Source organism: Tupaia chinensis, unplaced genomic scaffold (genome assembly GCF_000334495.1).
Source record: "Tupaia chinensis unplaced genomic scaffold, TupChi_1.0 Scaffold141372_1, whole genome shotgun sequence".
In the NCBI taxonomy this organism is placed as follows: Eukaryota; Metazoa; Chordata; class Mammalia; order Scandentia; family Tupaiidae; genus Tupaia; species Tupaia belangeri.
Window position 1 is genome coordinate 628,622 of NW_006201235.1, and position 7,500 is coordinate 636,121.

At 45.4% G+C, this 7,500-nt stretch overlaps 1 long non-coding RNA gene, 1 other non-coding gene and 1 pseudogene across 2 annotated transcripts in view; 2 read left to right on the forward strand and 1 right to left on the reverse strand.

Moving 5' to 3' along the window:
- The window catches only part of LOC106733217 (uncharacterized), a 6,288-nt gene extending 464 nt beyond the window's left edge, over positions 1 to 5,824 (reverse strand). The window contains exon 1 of the long non-coding RNA XR_001369394.2: positions 5,802 to 5,824. This is a non-coding gene — a long non-coding RNA (uncharacterized LOC106733217). The remainder of the gene's footprint in view (positions 1 to 5,801) is intronic.
- TRNAL-UAG (transfer RNA leucine (anticodon UAG)) lies at positions 2,945 to 3,026 on the forward strand. Its single transcript has one exon. It is a non-coding gene; the product is annotated as a tRNA-Leu (tRNA).
- Positions 3,569 to 5,850, forward strand: LOC102480950 (60S ribosomal protein L7-like 1; annotated as a pseudogene).
- The last annotated feature ends 1,650 nt before the right edge of the window (positions 5,851 to 7,500 follow it).

Consider the following 7,500-nt stretch of genomic DNA (forward strand, 5'->3'; position numbering starts at 1 on the left):
GGAAAGAGATTTCCATCCCTTCCCTTTCCTCTGAGCACTGGCTTTAGAAAACGTCTAAGTACGCTATTGCACTTTGCATTACTGTCATGCTTGGTGTTATAAACATCTGAGACCATCTAAGAGCTGAAGACTCACTAGGGGTTCAACAAGTGCTGAAAAAACTATCTGATACGTACATCAGACACATATGTTATTGACCAGTTTTTTATTTTGCTCTGTTTTGTTTTAGGAAATTTTGTAACTAACACATGCAGAAGGGGTCCTCACGCCAATAGCTGGCTCTCTACTGGGGCCAGGAACCGAGTTTCACATTGCAAGGCAGTTTTCATCTTCTACTGGAGTCGGATCCCCAAGGATCCTGGTGGGGATTTTAAACATGTTCTAAGTGAGCAGAGGACATCTGATGCATACAGTACTTCTTAAAATTTAATGTGTATCCTAACCTTTAAGGAGCTTGTTAAAATTCCAATTCGATAAGCTTTGTACCAGACTTCTGAAACATTACCAGGAGATGCCAATGCTGCTGGGTCACATTTTGGGTATGAAGGCTTTAAAGTAAATCTCTGGCTTGTCTATACATTTTTTTTTCTTACTCCAAGCATGTGTGGTATGTGTCCAAAATCCTGATAGGCTGGAGAAAAGGAGGAAAGAGGATTATGGCATGACCACACCTCACTGGAGGCTCTCTCTTCTCGCTCTCTTTCTTGCTGGTGAATGTACATACCTTCTAGTAATTAAAGAAAAAAAATTTCTTCTGATTTATACATATATATTTTGATTTGCTAGAAGTTGCGTGTGCTCACTGGAGAGAGAAAGAAAGAAATCACCCCCAGGGGGATGACCATATCACAATCCCTTTTCCATTCTCCTCTCATGATTTTGGGCACACACACACACACAAGTGCCAGGGAAGTTTTTCAAATACAGTTGGCCATGTGGGATCTGATCGCCTTTACCACCATGCCACCTGGCTGGCTCTCTTACTCTATTAACAAGGTATAACAGCAGGAGATTGAAGGTTAAACTCTAGCAATACAGCAGAACGCTGGAGCATAGAATACTAGAATTCTGTGCTGAAGACTGAAGAGACAGCCAAGTGCCAGACACACGTGTGTACACATACATTCACGTATCTGTGTCAGGCCCCTTTCCAAAGGGTCGCTATGCATTTGCTTCATTTACTGGACAATTAAGTACACAGCAATGTTGGCGTTTCACTAGGAAAGCTGAGACAACCGCCTTGTGGGTTTCAGGGCATTTTCTGTTTGAGCTGTACACAGAGACCAGGCTTCTCCCTCCACTGAAGGATCGGAAGTGCAAGGCAGACAATGTGTGCTTGAGAAACATGTGATGCCTCAATAGGAGAAGCCATGCCCACTGGTTCGAAAAGGGACTTCTTTCAGGGACATGAGAGGGTGGTACTTTTTCTCCTAAGAAAGTGCTTTGAAGGCTTTCAGTGTGAAAGAACTTGAACATTCAGCATTCCAGACTCAAAGAGAGCTCTGCATAATGGCCAACTCTTTTCTTGAGCTCTTTTATTGCCTGATTTGGGGTGGGGGGGGGGATCGAGAACGGCTTAGGTCATTTCCATCTTATCAGAATCTTCAGGTTAAAAAAGAGAGAGAAAGGTCAAAGCATACGAACAGAAGCTGCGGGTTTTTAAACGGCTATGTTTAGCGATTAGCACTTACAACACAGAGAGCCACAAATGTAACCTCGGCTGGAGCACTCACGGATAGTCTCCACATAAGGCCGCTTAGGCCCGACCCCTCCGTAGACCCCCGGTCACCCGTCTGGCTCAGTACTACACATAACAGAGTCCAACAGATGTTTTAAATATTTGTTTTCTTCTCTCGCATCCACCCACAAGGCCCTGTGAAGCCCAGACGGCAGGCCCTGTTCTCTCCTCCATCCTGACGCTTCCTCAACGTGCACCGAGAGGCGGTCGCGACGCGGGCGGTGAGTCTAACTTCCGAGGAAGTCTCTCCAGGCTGACGCCGGCGAAGCCGCCTGTGCCGATGGAGGCAATGAACTCACACTCCCCTTCCCCCTGAGGGTTCCTCGAAGTGTGGAAACACGAAGTGCAATTTCTTAGAAGGCATAAGTTTAGCCCGGGGGCCTGGCACTTTGACTCTGCCCAAGTGACGGAGGAAGCCGCCCCACCCCGCTAGACTCAGAGCCAGCGAGGCGCTGCCCACCGCCCAGGGGTGCGGGCCACCTCTGCGCGCGCCTCTCCCGGCTGCGGTAGGTTCCCGGGGCCGCGCCAGGGAGCGCTGCCTGCCTGTGCGCTGGGACCGGGACACGAGTGGCGGCGACAGCAGAGAAGCAGCGTTAGCGCGGTCTGCGTGGGAGGTGCGGCAGAGTGGCGGGGCCCGGCACCCGCGCGGGTGGGTCCGCGGCTCCGCACAGCCGACTCGCACCGCGCCGGGCGCTCCCGGCCGCCGGGCTCCCCACCTGCGTTCTCCGTTCCTCCCGCGCCCCTGGGCCCTTTCTGCTGTCCCCCACCCGGCAGTTCCTGGCAGCAACACTCGTGAGCCAGCAGGATCGTCGGCTCATGTAGCTCAGGGAACGGCTTTGTCTCTGCCACCCCGACCCCGAACCTTGGACTCCTCAGGGCTTGGCAGAGACCGCGGAGAGGCCTCGGACGAGAAGGGAGGGCGGTGGTTTGGGACTCATTGAGGTTGGGGCGAGGGAGGGAGAGTGCACGCAAAGTCCGGGAATTTTTTATACTCCTAGGAGAATTTCTGGATCCAGACACCAAGAACTTCGCAAGGCGTGAGAAAGTGGCGATTCCTCCTTTCTCAAAGTTTGTTCAGTTGCCCAGGGAGGAACGGGAACGCTGCGCGGAGTTCTGCCTCCAGTGGGGAAAATCCGGAGTTCTACCGGCTGCAAACTGAGCAAAAGGCTCAGAGATGAAGTAATTACGATGGCTGCCATTGTATGTGGTAGTGTGGCCGAGCGGTCTAAGGCGCTGGATTTAGGCTCCAGTCTCTTCGGGGACGTGGGTTCGAATCCCACCACTGCCAGTGGTATGTTTTAGTCATAGTGACTATGCAGATTAAAAAGGGAGTGAGGTATTTAATACAGTACAAGCAGTGTTAGAAAAGGCCCTTTCCTAAACAAAACCTTCTTTCCCCCTACTAAATATCATTTCATCTCTAAATCTGTATTTATAGGATTTCGAGGTAAAGTCATTCCATTTCCTATTGAAAAATCTTAAAATCTTCCAGTTATACAGGTTACCCTGATCTCTTGACATACCCTACCCAGACTTGTTAGTTGCACCTATCTGAACTTCAAGCTTTTAAACTGTTTTCAAACCCTCAACAGGGAAATTTCAGTTCTCTCAAAACCATGCTCCCATGGAGTCATTCTTATTTCGGTACCATCTGGTCAGGACAATTTCCCAGGTACTGCACCACCACCCCCCAAGGCCAATGCCCACCAGACCACCGCCAGTGCTGGTTTACTGGCTGCACACTGTGATCGCAAAATAATCCTGTGCAGACCTTATTTTGATTTTAATCCCATAAATTTTGTAATTGAATATGATGAATGAATGCAAAAAATCAAAATTGATCAGACTTGTGCTCTTGTGCAGCCTCATTACCTCATGGGGAGCAGAGAGAGGGCAGGTAAGGTTATTTGGAATTAGAATTTGACTCTGCAGGAGACATGAATTGAACAACAGGGCAGAGAAGTAAGACTCTGTGCAAGAACCAAGATCTTAGATTTTGTCATGCCGTTTTTGGATTCTACTCTCCTTTTTTATATCTTTCACCCTCCTCATTCAAAATCTTCTTCCTGCCCAGCCAGGTGCCCTCCTATTTCATTCGGATAAACTCCTCCCTCCTTTTCACCCTCTTCTCAAAAAGTATCTTGATCCCCCCCCACACACACACAGACACACCAAGAACTCCACAAAAGAGGCTGCTTTTTTCCTCAGAAATGGAGAGATCAGGCTTACTTTGTTGCAGTGCCCAGTGACAGGGGAAGGGAGACAAACAAAACAAAATCAAAGAAACCTCTGTACCTATGGATAAACTAGGTATCTCTGACATTTCTATAAAATCCTCCTTTTTGCATCATTTCCATGTCACTGTCCTTCCTCTCTCCATGGGACAACTGTTCTGAGTCCTAATGTTTGTTTGTTTTTCCTTCTTCCTGAAATTAACTTAAGCGCATTATCCTGAGATTTATTTAAGTTTTGCTTTTCATCTCTCTGTAATAGCTCTCAGGAACTTGAGTGCTCTAGTTTGATGTTTTCATCTGCCTGGAACATCTATCAGGCCGCGGCTCCCTCCAAAAGAGGGTAAACCCGTCCATTGCTCCCCTCCCCAATCGTACACTTTCCCAGCATGCTCCACCTTCTCCAATGACACCAGCATTTCCTAACTCTCAGGAGCACCACCTTGCCGTGTTTTGGTGCGTGCTGTTTTACTCCTTTGCCTCTTGTCTGCAGACCTCTCATCCCTCTGTTCCAGCCAGGTCCATCTCCATGTTGGTGGAAGGATGCCTGCTTGTTTCTGCTACTGTTCACTCACACCACTTACCATTCCCTGCTTTCTTCTACCCCATCCCTTCTGCCACCACCAAATTATTTCTGAACCCCTATCCTTCCTTCTGTCCCCTCATCTTACTCCTGTTGACATCCCCTGTCATCCTCAGTTACAGCCTGCCACTGCTGACAAGCCCCCTAGCCCCACTCCTCTCTGGCTCTTTTCCTGTCACCTCTCTGGAACTATCTGGCACCCTAATTTTTTTGTCATTCTTCCACACATTCATACCTAAAAGCTCCCTTGCTCATTTAAGCATATGTCAATATTTCTGTCAAATTCTAGCTCAAAATTTCATTTAAGAGTAGTACCAGTAACACTGCAAAGATGGCAGAGCCAGAGTGAAGGAAAAAGATCCCTTTGGTTCCAGAAAATCTCCTGAAAAAGAGAAAGGCTTATCAAGCCCTCAAAGCCACCCAAGCAAAGCAAGCACTTTTGGCAAGAAAAGAGCAGAGGAAAGAGAAGGGCCCAGATTTAAGCGACTGGAATCATTCTTAAATGATTCCTGGCGGAAGAAGCGAGACATGGTACGTTTCAGATGACTTGAAGTGAAACCTCAGGCTTTGGAAATGCCCGATAAACATTCATTGGCCTTTGCTGGGCGCATCAAGAGGACTGATGGGGTGAGTTCAGTGGTGCAGAAGACCATCGCGAGACTGCGTCTGAAGAAAATTTTCAGTGGTGTTTTTGTCAAAGTCACTCCTCAGAGCCTAAAAACACTGCAACTAGTGGAACCTTATGTGACCTGGGGATTTCCAAATCTGAAATCTGTCTGGGAATTCACCTTGAAACGTGGGCAAGCCAAGGTCAAGAATAAGACCATTCCTGGGAACCAGCAGTTAGCGTAATGGCTATGTCGCTGGACTTCCACGTAGTCGAGTGCGGTTCGCGTCCCGGACCTGGTGGCTTAAAACTCACACCGTGTGCGTGTGTGCCCAAGATCCCGAGAGGAGAATGGAGGAGAAGGGATTGCGGCGTGACCATCCTCACCCTATAGCGAAAATCTCTCAAAAAAAAAAAAAAAAAAAAAAAAAAAACCCTTCCTCCAACCGAAAACACAGAGAACACAGTGATTGAGGAGCATCTAGGGAGGTTTGGCGTCATCTGTTTAGAAGACCTCATTCATGAAATTGCCTTCCCGGGAAGTATTTCCAAGATATGTCATGTTTCTTGTGACCTTTTCACCTTTCGGTGGCCCGTCATGTCACCAAGAACCAAGTGGGCTTCCTCAAGGAGATGGCTCACCTGGCTATTGGGTGAACGCATCAGTCAGCTCATCCGCCAGCTCAACTAGGTCCAGAATACCTGAAAGCACAGGGTGTTGGAAGGTGTGCTTTTGGCTTTTTGAATTGTATCTTTAAAGAAGATTATCTTGTCTGGTCCAATTTCAGAAACCCGAAAGGAAGAGTCTTAAAAACACAGTAGTTTATGTTCGTAACACAAACCCCCTCATCACAGCCCAGTTGTAAAGAAAAGTTCCAGCATTTTCCATGTTGGCTGCTGCCTTCTCTGAAATTCAGCATATACCACAGAGGAGGGAGCCCAGCTTCATCACATCTATACTGGGCTTTAATGTTCGTGAATGAATAACCCAAACTTGTACAAGGTTCCCCAAGACTCCACAGGAGTGGACCAAGCCTGGGGCATACTTGAAACTGGGGGTTTCTAGGGCCTTGTTTTGAAAAAACTTAAAATACGGTTTAAAGAAGCACAATTCCTTTTTTTTTTTTTTTTCCATTTAAGAACGCTCTCTTCAGTTCCTCGGGTCATTCTGAATCACTTGCTTCATTGTCCTGAATGTGCTCCCATACTGTTTAGTAAGTGTTTATTTGTAGTATCAATATGTCAATACCTTATCTATTTTATTTCTTCAACTTAACTGCAGTATTTAAGCCATCCAGGGGATTTTTTTTTTTTTTTAATAAATAGGCTTACTTTTCTAAGAGTACTTTCAGATTTATAGCAACATTGAATGGAAAATACAGCATTTTTTACATACTTCCCTCTTCCTCTCCTCCTCCCCAATACACACCCGGCTTTCCTTACTGGTATTGTTAACCAACACGATACATCATTATTAACCAAAGTGCATGGTTCACATGAAACTGTGGTGTCGTACTTTCTATCAGTTTGCGCAAATGTGTAATGGCATGTGTCTGCCATTCTAGTAGCGTACAGGGTGGTCTTACTGCCCTGTATTTCCTCTGTGCTCCCCTTACTCATTCTTTCTCCTTCTGACCCCTAAAAACCACTCAACTTTTTACTCTTTCCATAGGTTTGCCTTCTCAAAAATTCATATAGCTGGAATCATACAGTAAAGCCTACTCACACTGGTTTCTTTCACTTAGTAATATGCATTTAAGTTTATCTCCAAGCCTTTTTTATGACTTGACTACTCATTTATTCTTAGTGTTAAATAGTAGCCTACTGTCTAGATGTACTAAAATTTATCCATTCTCCTATGAAAGACACTTTGGTTGCTTTCAAGTTTTGGCAATTGTGAATAAAGATGCTATAGACATTAATGCATGGATTGTTAAGTAGATGTCAGTTTTCAAGTAATTTGGTTGGGTAAGAACCTAGGAATGTAATTGCTGGATTGTATGGGAAATGTTTAATTTTTAAAGAAACTACAAAACTGTCTTCCATAATGGCACAGCGTATTTTAGATTTTATTTTGTAAAATTTTAAAAACATGTAATGTAGACAAGTGGCACATTTAAAAAACTACATAAAAGTATAAAGAATATCAATCACCCACATAAAAACAAATTTTCACATTGTATTTCTTTTTTATTTCATTTTTAGAAGATAAATTTATGGAAGTAGTAATGGAATATTCGATCAAATGCAATGCCTTTTTAAAGGTTTTTGATATATAATGCCCAAAATGTTCTCCAGAAAAGTAATGGCAGTTTACAAAAATGCCCTTGTCACTACATTT